Below are 15,746 nucleotides of genomic sequence, written 5' to 3'. Positions count from 1 at the left end.
ATGTAAACAGGAGAGCCGTTACATAACTCAAGGAAAACACGCCCTATAAAGGGAGGAACCGGGAGGTACAAGGCTGTCGGATATTGTGTTTACACCGACGTACCTGCTTCGTGAAGAGCAGTGTTCCGGAGTGGTGCTCCAGTAAGGCAAGAACGGAGGTAGGTCGAGTCGTTACTCCCTGGGCCGTGTCTTGCCCCATCGTCACCTGTGAAGGACCCGGAAGCTCTACCAGTCAACCATTGAGCTTCGCTTTTTGACTCGGCTAAGTCCAAGCGCAGTGGCGCTTTTGCTGGTTGGAGTCGTAACTCCCAGCCCGACCAGAAACACAGGGACTGCCAGCTGTAACGCACACCAGGAGGTGTTTGCCGCGTTACAGACTCGGAAGTCCACAGGATCGATCGAGCGGCTGCTCTCGGTTCAGTCTTCTTGCTTGTGATTGGGGTATCGGTGACGCATCACCAGGAGGTGACTCCGCGTCCCGGTGCAGTCTGAGGAAGAGGTTGAGCGGCTGCTCCCTTCAGGTAGAGACCCCGGCTGGGTGTTTTCCTGACTCCTCGATTCTCCCCAACACTCTTCGTGCCCCTCACAGCCTACCGATTGGCATTGTCGGCCATTTCATTTCTGCCCTCTGTTGGCATACGCCGGGATCGGCGTATATGCAGAGGACGGTTAGGACCATCCGTGCTGTGGGCTGGTAACGTACTTAGCCTGGAGGATTCCAGTGACTATAACTTTTGTTTGTTCTTTGTATTTTATTTGCCTTCATTAAAAGAACTAACCCTTCACAAGTGGTTGCGTCCTCATTGTCGTGTCTGTTAAACGATCCTGAGACGTTCAGGGCGTTACAAAATATCCGACCTTAATAACACTAACTGTCTCCCGGTCGATAACAGACATGGCAACCCTTGATGATGTGCTGGCTGCTTTAGCGGCCATGCAAGTTGAAGTGGCTGCCTCTAGGCAAGAAACAGCCGATGTAAAAGCCAGACTGGATGCTATCCAATCGGACCCGCTCACGCCCAGCACCTCCCTCACGAACCAGACCCCTGCGGTAGTAGTGGAAATGCCGGTAGCCATCCCCTTGGCAACACCAGAGAGGTACAGTGGGGATCCTAACACAGTGCAGGTATTCCTCACACAAGTGGCGCTACATTTATCGTGCAAACCAAAGGCGTTCCCCACGAGTCAGGCTCGTGTGGCTTTCCTTATATCCTATTTGGCTGGAAACGCGGCACAATGGGCCGTACCTCTGGTGAGCAGGGACGACCCCCTCTTATGTGATTGGGGTGCTTTTCGCGAGGAATTCCTGAAGGTATTCGACAGAAGGGCTGACTCGTACACGGCGGACCGTGAAATGCTTGAGTTGAGACAGGGATCCAACGACCTGGTGCAGTATCTCAACGCGTTCCGAAGGCTGGTTGCGGAAACCAAGTGGCCTGTTGCTAAACAGACGGCGCTCTTCCATCAAGGGCTGTGCGATGAGCTCAAGGACGCCGTGGCTCATATTGACCCTCAACCCAAGACATGCGAGGGCCTTATCAACCTGGTATTACGGCTGGAACATAGGCTAAGTGAAAGAAAGGGGGATCATGGGAGAAAAGGAAAATCCCTTCCATCCTATGTGACGGTGGGAAGTCCTGAAACTTCCACCGCATCCAAGGGAGAACCCATGGACATCAGCGCAATACGAGCGAGCCTCACAGCCACGGAGAAAGAGTCACGCCGTAAACAAGGATTGTGCCTATATTGTGGGAAAAAAGGCCACTACGTACGTGAATGCCCTGCCAAACCGAAGACGTCACGTTATCGGGCCAACCGGTCGGTAACAGCCGTGGTGGACATACCGGCGGAAAACTAGAGGACTCCAAGACCAGAGAAGGGGCATCTCGGAGTCACTCATCCATCCCTTCACTTTCCAACTCGGTCACTAAGGGACAACGACACCTGTTTATCACGGTGCACGTGGGAGTGCATGACCAGTGGATACCCGTTGTGGCCATGGTGGATTCAGGGGCCACTGGCATGTTTATGGACCACAACGAGGCATGCAGGCTAGGGCTAGTGCTTCTTCCCAAAGCAGTACCCGAAGACGTCTATGCGGTAGACGGAAGGCGATTGGTGACGGGGCCCATCGGACAGCACACGGGGGTCCTTCCGATGAGATATGGGAGGAACCATTTGGAACAAATCGATTTTAACATCATCCGAGCGCCCCAATATGGCGTCATATTGGGATTGCCGTGGCTACAGAAACACAACCCCTTTGTGGATTGGCCAACACATCGCATCGAAATGACGTCACCGTATTGCATCCTGCATTGTGGAATAAGAACGGAATCCCTTGACGCAGATGAGAGCAGGAGTCAGACGGTGGCTACAGCGGCAGAAAAAGATGTGGCTCTCCCCCAGGCTTATCACAGTTTTGAGGATGTATTTGATGAGGTGAAGGCGGAAGTGCTACCACCACATAGACAGTTTGACTGCCAGATCGACCTGGTGCCAGGGGCCAGCGTTCCCAGCGGCAGGCTGTATGCCCTGACGGAGCCTGAAAACGTGCATCTCCGGGGGTACCTGGATAAACTCCTCAAGCTAGGATTCATCCGCCCGTCCAAGTCTCCGGCCGCCTCGCCACTCTTCTTCATCCCGAAGGCTAATGGGGAGCTGAGAGCCTGTGTGGACTTTAGGGCATTGAATGCGATAACCATAAAAAATCGGTACCCCTTGCCTCTCATCAGTGTACTTCTGGAACAGGTCAAGAAAGCTCGTATCTACACCAAGTTGGATTTGAAAGGGGCATACCATCTGGTGCGCATGAGGGACGGAGACGAGTGGAAGACCGCCTTTAAGACCAGGTTCGGCCTTTTTGAGTACCTCGTCATGCCGTTCGGTCTGTGCAACGCCCCGGCAGCCTTTCAGTACTTTTTGAATGAGGTATTCAGAGAGGAGTTGGATATCTACGTGGTCGTATATATCGACGACATCCTCATCTATTCGTCCAGTGTGGAGGAGCACGTACACCACGTCAAAGCTGTGCTCCAAAAGCTGAGGGAAAACATGCTGTTTTGTAAACTCAGCAAGTGTGACTTCCACGTCACATCCGTGGAATTCCTCGGAGTGATGCTGAGTCCAGAGGGACAGGAGATGGCAGAACGAAAGATCAAGGCGGTGAAAGAATGGCCGGTGCCCCAAAGCGTGAAGGACGTCCAAAGTTTCATTGGCTTCGCCAACTTTTACAGGCGGTTTATAGATGGATTTTCAGGAGTGGTGGCCCCAATCACACAGCTACTGAGGAAGTCCAAGGAGTTTGTCTGGTCCCCTGAAGCGAACAAAGCCTTTGAGGCCCTGAAAAGCGCCTTTGGTAAGGCGCCGGTGTTGGCTCACCCCGATCCGGATCTCCCCTACGTGGTGGAAGCGGACGCGTCGGATGTGGCGCTGGGGGCTATCTTGTCCCAACGCAACCACGACACAGGGGTGCTTCATCCCGTTGCGTACATGTCCCGCAAACTCAACGACGCCGAACGCAACTACCATATTGCGGAGAAGGAGCTTCTCGCAATCAAGGACGCCTTCACCGAATGGAGGCATTGGTTGATGGGGGCAAGACATGTGGTATCGGTGTACACGGACCATCGGAACCTACAGTTCATGACGGCCACTAGACACCTTTCTCCCAGGCAGCTGCGGTGGATGATCTTCTTTGCGGGGTTCAACTTCCGCATCACATATCGGCCGGGGACGGAAAACCGGAAGGCGGACGCCCTGTCCCGTCAATCTGCAGTTAAGGAACCATTGCCTGCAACCGAGCATTCCATCATTTCCCCGAGGATGGTATTGGGGGTTATCCAACCGGATACTCTCCTGAGGGGAATAAAGAGAGGGATCAGGTCATTCGCATGGCGGAGGTGGCTCCTCAGTCACAGAGAATGGCAGCTGAAGGACGGGATACCCCTGAAGGGCAGGTGCCTATTGATACCCACGCCTAGGCTAAGGAAACAAGCATTCATCTGGTGCCATGACTCTCCATGCGCAGGTCATTTGGGCTTTGAAAAAACGGTGGCTAGCATGGGACGGCATTTCTGGTGGCCAACCATGAGAGTGGATGTCAGGAGGTGGGGACAGGAGTGTCCTACGTGTGCTACCATGAAGGCCGACCATGGCCGAACCCAAGGGCTCTTACATCCACTTCCGACCCCGGATAGACCATGGGATAGCATATCACTGGACTTCGTGGTGGGCCTACCGGTAGACCAGGGGATGACGGCAATACTGGTGGTGGTGGATTACTTGACGAAAATGGGGCACTTCATCCCCTGCAAGAGAGTCCCTACGGCCGGGGAATTGGCGTCACTACTCCTAAAGAATGTGGTACGACTGCATGGATTACCTGGGGTGATCGTGTCGGACCGGGGGTCGCAGTTTACTGCGCAATTCTGGAAGACTTGGTGCACTGCGCTGCATGTTAAGACCGCCCTGTCCACCAGCTACCACCCTCAAACGGACGGCCAAACCGAGCGCCTGAACCAAACGCTCAAACAGTATCTGCGATGTTTTGTGGACCAGGGCAGGGAAGAATGGGTCGACTTGCTATGGGTTGCAGAGATAGCCTATAACAACGCCACTCACAGCTCCACACAGTCATCTCCGTTCTATAGCAACTATGGCCAACATCCCAGGTTCTTGCCATTTCTACATCCGTTCAGAGAGGACAGGATTCCCGCCACAGCGGACAGGGTGGCACACATAAAAGACACGTTGATGCGCTCAAGGGCTGTCCTAATAGAGGCCAAGAGAAGATACAAGGCTGCGGCAGATAGGAAGAGAAGGCCCGGGCCACTGTACCGCACTGGAGACTATGTCTGGATATCCACAAGAAACATGAGGTTTCGAAAGAACAGTGTGTTCCATCCCAAGTACATGGGCCCCTATCGAATTACCAAGTGTATGGGTCCCGTGAACGTGAAGGTGTGCTTGCCCCAGTCATTGCGGATACACCCTGTCTTTCATGTATCATTGCTCAAACCAGCACCCTCCAAGCCGTCTGGGACACCTAGGCCGGTATGCGTGGAGTCGGAGGTGGAGTATGAAGTGTCGGGCATACGGGCGTCCAAATGGCGCAGGGGGAAGCTGTGGTACCTGGTTGCGTGGAAAGGCTATGGCCCGGAGGAGCATTCATGGGAACCGGCTGAAGGGGTTCATGCTCCGCGCTTGGTCTCCTTGTTCCATCGGCGTTTTCCTGCCAGCGCTGGACCCGTGGGGAGCCGCTGAGAGGGAGGATGTACTGTCAAGAATTCCTGTCATACAAGGGAAACACGCCCTTATGTAAACAGGAGAGCTGTTACATAACTCAAGGGAAACACGCCCTTATGTAAACAGGAGAGCTGTTACATAACTCAAGGGAAACACGCCCTTATGTAAACAGGAGAGCTGTTACATAACTCAAGGGAAACACGCCCTTATGTAAACAGGAGAGCTGTTACATAACTCAAGGGAAACACGCCCTTATGTAAACAGGAGAGCTGTTACATAACTCAAGGAAAACACGCCCTATAAAGGGAGGAACCGGGAGGTACAAGGCTGTCGGATATTGTGTTTACACCGACGTACCTGCTTCGTGAAGAGCAGTGTTCCGGAGTGGTGCTCCAGTAAGGCAAGAACGGAGGTAGGTCGAGTCGTTACTCCCTGGGCCGTGTCTTGCCCCATCGTCACCTGTGAAGGACCCGGAAGCTCTACCAGTCAACCATTGAGCTTCGCTTTTTGACTCGGCTGAGTCCAAGCGCAGTGGCGCTTTTGCTGGTTGGAGTCGTAACTCCCAGCCCGACCAGAGACACAGGGACTGCCAGCTGTAACGCACACCAGGAGGTGTTTGCCGCGTTACAGACTCGGAAGTCCACAGGATCGATCGAGCGGCTGCTCTCGGTTCAGTCTTCTTGCTTGTGATTGGGGTATCAGTGACGCATCACCAGGAGGTGACTCCGCGTCCCGGTGCAGTCTGAGGAAGAGGTTGAGCGGCTGCTCCCTTCAGGTAGAGACCCCGGCTGGGTGTTTCCCTGACTCCTCGATTCTCCCCAACACTCTTCGTGCCCCTCACAGCCTACCGATTGGCATTGTCGGCCATTTCATTTCTGCCCTCTGTTGGCATACGCCGGGATCGGCGTATATGCAGAGGACGGTTAGGACCATCCGTGCTGTGGGCTGGTAACGTACTTAGCCTGGAGGATTCCAGTGACTATAACTTTTGTTTGTTCTTTGTATTTTATTTGCCTTCATTAAAAGAACTAACCCTTCACAAGTGGTTGCGTCCTCATTGTCGTGTCTGTTAAACGATCCTGAGACGTTCAGGGCGTTACAGTTTCCTATGTGATCTTCTTCTTTTTCTGAGTATATTAAGATGTCATCAATATAAATGATAACCGTAACATCAAGGAATTCACGTAGTACATCGGTCAAGAAAAACTGAAACACGGCTGGTGCGTTACATAGGCCATATGGCATCACACAGTACTCGAATAGGCCATATCTGGTGCGGAAGGCCGTCTTCCACTCATCACCCTCGCGCATTCTTACCAAATGGTAAAGACCTTTCAGATCCAAGCGGGTATATATTACTGCTCGACGCACTTGGTCTAACAGTACAGGAATGAGAGGCAAAGGGTAGCGGTTCTTAATGGTGATGTTATTCAACGCTCTAAAGTCCACACATGCTCTGAGTTCCTGATTTGCCTTCGGAATGAAAAAGAGGGGCGATTTGGACGGTCTTATTAAACCGTTGTTCAAGTAGGTGTCTAAGTAAAGGCGTAAATGCTTGTTTTCTGGTTCTGTGAGTGCGTAGACTCTTCCACATGGCACCACCGCCCCGGGTACCAGATCTATTTGGCAGTCGTAGCTACGATGCGGTCGTAAAATATTGGCTTGGTCTTCGTCGAACACGTCCCTGAGGTCGTGGTACGGTGTAGGTAAGAGAACATCTTTTTCTTCAGCTGTGGCTATCACATGTGTTTGAGAGAGCTCTTTCGCCGGACTATGTCGATTATTACTGCAGTGTTCTAGACAATAGGGCGAGGTGAATTCGATCGTCTCCTTCTCCCAATCGATAGCCGGATTGTGTTTCCGAAGCCATGGAAGACCCAATATGACTCCATACTGGGGCGCCTTTATTACATCGAAACGAAGTGTCTCCCAATGTTGTTCCTCCCAAGATATCTCAAGGTTTTCCGTCTTCAGGTTTTCCCCACTCATGCGTAGCAAGGCCTCTCGATCCCGTCCTTTGGGTTTAGCTAAGCACTCCTTCACATAATGCCCTTTCTTCCCGCAGTATAAGCACAGTCCGTTCCTGCGTCTCTGCTCTTTTTCTTCTGTAGTAAGAGAGGCTCGAACTGAACCAATTTTCATGGGTTCCGGAGTGGTGTTATAACCTCCTGGAACTGATCTAGCTCGGTCGAACCTAAAGGAGGGTTTCTCCCCTCGCCTTTTATCCACCCTACGTTCTGCTAATCGGTGGTCTAACCTCTGGGTTAATTCAATGAGTGCTTTACAGGAGGTGGGTTGAGGATATACAGTTGCTACTACGTCCTTCAGCTCATCCTTAAGGCCCTGATAAAACAACGCGCGTGGTTTACTCTCGGGCCACTCTGTTTCTGCAATCAGTCTTTGGAAGGTGTTGACATAAACAACTAGGTCTCTATTCCCTTGTTTTAGTTCTAGCAGTTCACGGTCGGCTGTAAAGGTGGCTGCTCTACGATCAAACACACGCTCAAACTCTTCACGAAATGCATCCCAGTCATACAGGAGAGGGTCGTCGCGCCGCACCAAGGGAACGGCCCACTGTGCGGCATCACCGTTCAAATAGGAAATGGTGAAGGCTACTCTGGACTGGTTGGAAGGGAAAGCCTTGGGTTTACACGAAAAATGTAAAAGGATTTGCGTGATAAATACTTGCACCTTATGGGCATCTCCTGAAAACCTTTCACGTGCTGCAAGAGGAATAGGCGTGGGCAATTCTACACTGAACGGTGCGGCTGAGGCTGAAAAACTCCCTGAGGGAAACCTCCCCATACCTGCATCAAAGGGATTGCGTTGCATTCCTTCAATTCTCTGTTTTAAGGCAGCTGTTTCTTCACGAGAGGTGGCTAACTCGTGCTGCACTACAGATAAGGCACTTAAAACGTCCTCTAATGTGGCCATGTTTTGTATCGACCCGCCCAGGAGGAAGTCAATTCGTGGGCTGATTATTCTGTTGACTCGAAGATTCCTCGGGAGCGGATCGATGCCAAAAGGGGTCCACCTCTCGACAGCCCCAACCCTCAATGCTGTTAAAGCGCAGGAGAGTGGGATGGTCAAGCGGGGGAAGGATAGGATGGGAACAGCTGGGAGGGAGATCTGAAAAGGAAGGACACTCAAAACATTAGCCTCTCCTACAATATGTCAGGTTCAACTCAATATTATGTGAGGGTTCGTACCTGTAAAGAAACTTAAACCACGTTTTCTCCAGGTGTACTCATCCTGGATTCCACACAAGAAATACCCTGTTCTGAATGCTATAGAGGCTTCTATGAACAAAAGGAAGGCAACATGAAAACACGCTCCTCACACTCTGTGGCCAGGCAACAAACACTCTGTCTTAAGCGCGTTACCATCCACACCATATATGTTGTCGTGCTTCACTTCACAGGGGATGAGCAGATTGCCGCCTCATGGCCCCCTGTTAATATACAAGGAATAAGGAGTCAAAATGCTTCTTTTAACTACGTAATTCGCAATCGGATGTCAACAGTTCGTAAATGTCTCAGGGCTACTGTTTGATTCGGGCACTGCTAAACACCTAATAGCACACAGGAATTGCACACAGGGATTGCGTAATAATAGCACACAGGAAATTTGCGTAATAAGTAGGCAAGAATATAATGCTCAGCAAGGTACATGAATGCGAGGGTTTTCCCCGCTACACAAGGAAGGTCTATGCAAGAATGCGGCTTCCGTGTTAACAATATCGAGGTCTGAGCGGTTCTCAAGGATCCGGGTGGTGCATGTGCACCCTTACCCTACACGGGCGGACAGCAGAAGTCGGAGTCCTCGGCTGCTTCTGGAGAATAATCAGCAGCGAGTGAAACGCCGAGCGGCGTTTTCAACAGTTCGCTTCTTCCGGGTTTTTCCCACGTGACCGGACTAGGTGGCGGAAGTGCGGGGATCATGGGATTTGTAGTAAGAGCTCTCGCATCGTTATCGTCCCGCTTCCACCATCCGGCTAACCACCCCAAAAGAGCTTTCACCTTGGTGTCTTGTGGAGTGCCCCCCCCCCCGCCGTGAGATCCGTTCAGGAGATGACGCGGTTCAGGTAATATGCGGAGGGGGAGGAGCGTAACATCCCGCTTCTGACACCACTTTGTGGAGAGAAGGGCTGAAATCTGACTCTGGAGGCTTTTCTGTTCTCTTAATGGTGACTTTTATTGGGTTACAGGTGACACATGAAGCATGAACAAAGAGGGATCTTTGTAAAGTCAGCCTTAAGAGTGGGACATTGATCGTTATGTGGCTTAATCTGAAAGAGATGAGAAACACCCCCAGTAATTTTTGCACCCCGCCAGGCCCATTTCCAAAGTTAGTTTATACAACACAAATCCAAAACAAAACTGGGACAGGAGAGAATGGTTATATGTACTAGTACACAACCAATAAACAGGATTCAATAACAGGGTGGGTTTTTAGCGCTAAATAACATTTTACCAGATTTCTTTAATTCTCCAGTCTCTATATCCACACCTATCAGTTGCGGTTCATTTCAGGTCTGCCCTTCTCGAGGCACAATTTACTGATATAATTAAGGTATGTTGTTATTTCCATCTAAATGCACACAACCCAAGATGATTTTACGGTTAAGCATTGCAGCTGGATTCGCCCAGATTGATATTCTCAATAATAGGGGGGTAATCTTGATACAATTCTCAAGATAAGTTTGCCCCAACTGCTCATGACACATGAAGCTGGATGCACTATGAAGCACACTCAGGAGACTTCCGTAGAATGCATTTTCTACTATCTTGAGGCGGGTAGAGCCTGGATAGCTCCAGATATCTACTCCAGAACTAACAGCTGAAGATGCATTTGCTTTGATAGATGTGATCATATGATTCAGCGGTACAGAACAAACTTAAAAGCCATGCCTTGGGTCCTAAACAATTTCAACTTTTTAAGTTGCAACTGCTGTTCAGAGTTGCCCAAGTGATGAAAAGTTACTACCAAAAGTGGAAATCCACAAACCATCTCAGGTTTATGCTTATTTATTTTAAAATCTTTATTTTTCAATTAAAAAAAACACAATATAGCAGTTAGTCGAGTACGATACACATGATATGAAGAGTATGTTATGAGAAGGCGTTTCATCAACCATTCATCACCCATCTTGAGTTCCCTCCAGGGTACAACACACTTTCCCCTTCTTGCAAGCAACATACCTCGGTGGTGCTAAGTGTGCTACCCATTCTCTCCCGAGTTCGAATCATCTCCAGTGTGCTCATTGGTGCCTGTGCTATCTTTTATGTCGGTTTTGGTCTCCAAGTCTAGGAGTATTCCACGTAGGCCCACCAGCCCGAGAGCTGTTAGTTTACATTTTGGCATGCCTGCTGAGTTTCATATGAGTAAACGCTGCTAGAGACCACTCTTGTACGTCACTATGCCATATTTCGATCTCAAGCGTCCTCTGGCCCACCCAGGTGATGTCGACTACACCTGGCCAGCACCAGGGGCAGTTGTAAAAGTTTATTTGCCATTTTTTTGGCCCTTGACTTGACTTTGATACTGCCCAGTAGACAGTTCAGCGGTGTAAGTTCTATTCTGAGGTGTGTGGTTCTCCGTAAGTCTTCCACCACCCGGGTCCAATAGCCCTGCACCACATGCTAGTAGCAGGCCAGGTGGCCAAAGTCTGTCTCACCCACCCCACAGCACAGGGTTTATGCTTATTAATAGTATACAGTTATGTTTGGTGCCTTTGGGCCTAACCGCATATTTGTCTTTGATTAAATGTTTTTTAAGTCCAATCCGCTCAGAAATGACACTGATCAATCACCTGGATAATCCATTCCCAGTTCTAGCCATAACAACTGTATCATCAGCATACAGTAATACAAGTAAGCCTTGTTTACCCACACTTGGAACATCCAATATCTTATCTAATAGAGATTCCTAATAGAGATTCCTCTAAGCCGTTTGTATACTGAATGTTGAAGACTGGGGCTAAAACTCAGCCATGCCTTACTTCTGTCAAAAGAGAAAATTCCTTTGTGCATTTCCTTTCTGCACCCAACCCAACTCTGGCACATAGATTGATCTGGATATGCTTTAGAAAGTCCAGAATATTATTGTAAATGGCCATAGTAGCCAATATGGACCAACGTTTGACAGTGTTCACACAGTCAAATGCCGAGCTTAGGTTCACAAAGGACAGATGAAGGCAATCGCCAAGAGTCTTTACATACTTGCGTATAATACGTTTTAAATTAGGACAATGCTCAATGGGTTCTTTCAATGTATGACGATACTACGCGATCATGTTGATCGCGATATCTTACAACGCAGATTTTACAACGCAAGTCGTTTCAACGACTTGCGCTGGTGGGCGCTGGATTTATGGACAGTACGATTTACTATTCCAACACCAGTCTACATACAGTAGGGAAGGTTTTGGATAGTAAATCGTACTATTCCTTATCTTACAGCGCCCTCCAATGCAAGTCGTTGAAAAGACTTGCGTTGTAAAGCCCGCGTTGTAAACCTACCGCGGTGAAATGCCAGCGTAGTAAAGGTCGTCTCCCGTTTCAACCAGTGCCGTTTTATACATAGCACTGTCCTGTGAGCAACGGTGGTTAAACCATCTATGACACCTAGCATGCAAAAAGTGTCTGAGTTTACAGTCACAAGCTTAGCACTGATAACGCCTATGTTCCCAGAGGCATTCACAATACAATTACTATTAAAAAGATCCTGAAGGCACAACATTACATCATCAATGCATTGTCCTCAAAGATTATATGTTAAAGTATGTTGGTACACCATTTTCCATCTTAACTGCCTCCCTTGATAGTTTGAAACACAGTTAATGCTAAGTTCATTATATAATTAAGTGGACAAAAAATAAATTCCTCCTAAGAGTCAAGACTAAAGGAGTATGATCACTATAAACATTTATTTGTGCTTTGCTGGATACAATGTGATCAGTTAAGCACTATGATACAAAAATGAAATCAATAGTGTTACAAGCAAACCTTGCAGCAAAACTAGGTACCTTTTTGTTTTCATTGGCAAAACGTTCACAAGGATTACACAAATTATATTCAGTCAAAAGTTCTACAAGTGCCTCCCCTTGTGTCATACGGCTCACCTTTCAGCAATAATTAGACTCTGATCTATCTATAAAACCTAAATACAATCTAATTTCACTTAGTTGAATGTTAAAATCGCCTACTAAAGACAATGGGCAATCCTTGCTAGAGTTAATTAGAAAATGGTCAGCCTTCCCCTTCAGTTTGTTTGCTAATGAAAATTTTCCTAGTTAACATAAAGGAAAGTTTTAATTCTATTAAGGACGCAGAGGCGAGAATTATGCATTACTTTCTTCACTCTTTATTAACTGCACGTTTAAAGATAAAGTTAAATAACATATCACTGAACTACAACTCCCATGGACACTAGGAGTAACCATGGCCACCAACAATCCAATCACATAGCAGTCCGCTAGTCCATATAATATTGCCGGTGTCGTAGTCCTTCCTCTTCTTCACTGGAGGAAGTTGAGCACGTTGGACCTTATTCCATGTTAGATTCCGAACCTAAGAAGTAATGGATAAAATGTTAAGAACTCTTCTTTAAACCGTTCTTACCATTGTATCCCATATTCAAGGCAAAGAATCTCACATCAAGAGAATATCATTAGACGTGGAAAAAATATCAACTGAATCCAAGTAATATTGTAGTTTCACATTAAATATTAAAATGTAATACGGGAATTGGGAGCTGTTACCAGCAATGTCAATACATCATACACGGGACGTGGTCTGGCCAAGGCGCAAGATGACCGCCAAGACAGAGAGCTACGCTCCGAGGGAGTCTGCGAGCTGGGAATGCAAGCTCCCGGAGGCAGCAAAGTACCAATACTGTGGCAGTCCTAAAGGAGGGGGCCCACCAGAAGGCTCCGGTTCCATCGCTGAGGCTGTGGACCGCTATGCGGGGAAGACAGACCGACGAACAGCCGCTGGGCCTGGAGGTGCAACTATAGCCTCGGCCTTGCGTAGTTGTTCAGCCCTGCCCTTCACTACAGTTTCGAGGCCCCGCCGAGATGATCCTGAGCCCTGCTGAGTGCTGCCGCACCCCGAGGCCTGCTCCTTCAGCACAAAGAGTGAGTGCCACCCCCCCTACACCCCTGCAAAAAATCTCTCACTGGCGCATTGCAGCTACCAGCCCCTAATTGCCACAGACCGGAGGAGCCATCCAGTGGGGGCTGAGGCTTCCCAGAACCCGCGTGACACTACAGGAGAACGGCAGGTAGAGACTTTCCGGAGGCCTCAGACTCGAGTTGACACCAGGATCGCCCGGCTCAGCCTCCACCCCGGTTGGTGCGTCGCTATCCTCTTCATTATCCTTGGCCCAAGTACCTCATTGAGCAACCTTCGCACACCCATGATGGACACCAGGGCACGGTAGAGGTAACCCCCCTTTTTTTTTTGCCGGGGGCCCATCGTGTGAAACACGCATCGGCAGCGCATCGCTCTGAGCCCTCACAACTACGGGGTTGCGGAGTGCCCAATAGGGACTCCCTTAGCCACCGGGACCTTCTAGTAAGCACCCAGGCATCGCAGCGGATTGGGGCGTGCACCCCCTACCTTCCCCCTCCCCCAGATGCCCAGTGACCACAGGCCGCCTGCGCCAATCCTCAGCCTAAAAGGGCACCATCTCAGACCTGGACTCAGAGCATTGAGTGTGATCCCATTAGGGGAACAGCCACTCTACCCTTTCCTTCTTCGGACTCTGGATGCTACGAAAGGGTCCACTGGCAGTTGGTGAGCTCCATAGGAAATGGCGCACACACAACTCTTCTTACCGACCTCTAGGGGTACACCTCCTCCCCCATCTATGGTGCACTAAACCATCCTTAGCCTCATATCCCGGTCAGTGTGCAAATTCACTTGACAGCACTGGGACTAGCACAGCAACGCGGGGCACATGTTCACAGCAAAACTTGGGAGTAAGTCCTCCAGGCAGCTTCTATTCACAAAGGTGTTCAAACAAGCACACACAATGGCCACGAAGGCCGATGATCCCTTGGCGAGTCACCATGAACCGCATACTCCTCAGTCAGTCGCAGACTGGAAGGGATGGACTCCAACATCTCCAAGCTAGCGGAAGAAGCCAAATCAATTATGGCGGACCTAGCTGGATTCCATGCCCGAACTGAGGTGCTGGATCAGAGGCTGATGGAGGCTGAGGACAGACTGAATGCAGTGTATGATAGGGATCAAGAACTCCTCTTCCTCCGCAGCAAGCTTGTCGACTTGGAGGACCGCAGCCGCAAGGACAATATCAGTTTTTTTGGATTCCCGGAGTCCACTGAAGGCCCTAATGCCGGAACATTCCTGACACCCTCACGAAGCTCATTGGGACCACCTACGATCTCCCTGTAGAAATTCAGTGGGCCCACCGTATAGCCCCTCCAGGTAAGGACTCTAATGCACGCCCACTCATTGCCTGCTATCTCCGTCATGACCAGACAAGGCAAATCCTGGCTGCAGCACTCACCCATGGATCGTTCAACCACCATGGCCATTGCATACGGATGGCTGCAGACTTCTCTAAAGAGACTAATGAGGGCCGTAAGGCTTTACTCTCCCTTAGGCCCAGGCTTCGACAGCTGAACATTAAATATGGCCTCTTCGAACCTGCGAGGCTCTGCATAACTAAAGACCGCTACTCCAGGGACTTTTACGACCCAGAGGATATACGCCGCTTCTTGGAAAACGTAGCACAGCAGGAAATGGACTTCCAACTAGGCGACTCAGAACTCTCCCACCAACCCAGTCCCTCTCAGTCGCCGGAGAACAGGAGAAGGGCCTCTGGCGGAATCTGGCAACGAAGCAGAGACCAGGACAGACCAACCCATACACACAACAACAAAGGGTCATCCCTCCACTCGGCGGCCGCATTTGCACAGGACCAGCAGAGACAAATCCGTTCACCCCTGAAGCCTACAACAGAGCCTGAACAGGGGCGAAGGGGGTCTGGAGTGGACTGCTCAGGTTGATGGCCCCCCCCCTACAGTTGGACATGCGACTACAAGAACAGAAGGACGTCACCTGATCGACGGGCAGCTGAGTATTCTCTACACTGTACTGTATTGTGTACTACCTATTAGAACGTCATGCAGATTCTAATTTCGATACACTGTGTACCTAGCCTACTGATGTTTTTTTAGGTCTCGCCTGACCCAGCGCATGCGCTGGTCTGGCGAGACTTATTGAGAGTGCTCCAAAAAGTGCTACCAGGCCAGCCTAGAGCTACAGCGCCGCGCTTTACCGCGATTTACTTTCACTTTCGCGGCCGCTTTGAAGTTTGATCGCGATCAATTTCGTGGCCGCACGGCCGCTTGGCATAGCCAATAGGTCTCGCTTTTGGGACCTTATAAGTATTTAGTTATGCAACGGTTGCATGGCTAAACACTTATAAGGTCCCAAAGGCGAGACCTGTTGGCTTTGCCAATGCTTGTT

General features: G+C 49.8%; 1 long non-coding RNA gene across 1 annotated transcript in view; it reads right to left on the bottom strand.

Annotated features, from left to right (window-relative positions):
• Positions 1–12,328: 12,328 nt before the first annotated feature.
• The window catches only part of LOC146796209 (uncharacterized), a 58,799-nt gene continuing 55,381 nt past the window's right edge, over positions 12,329–15,746 (bottom strand). The window contains exon 3 of the long non-coding RNA XR_014969578.1: positions 12,329–12,818. This is a non-coding gene — a long non-coding RNA (uncharacterized LOC146796209). The remainder of the gene's footprint in view (positions 12,819–15,746) is intronic.

This window comes from Triturus cristatus, chromosome 10, assembly GCF_964204655.1.
Source record: "Triturus cristatus chromosome 10, aTriCri1.1, whole genome shotgun sequence".
Lineage (NCBI taxonomy): Eukaryota > Metazoa > Chordata > Amphibia > Caudata > Salamandridae > Triturus > Triturus cristatus.
This window is presented reverse-complemented; position numbering and strand designations above follow the sequence as displayed.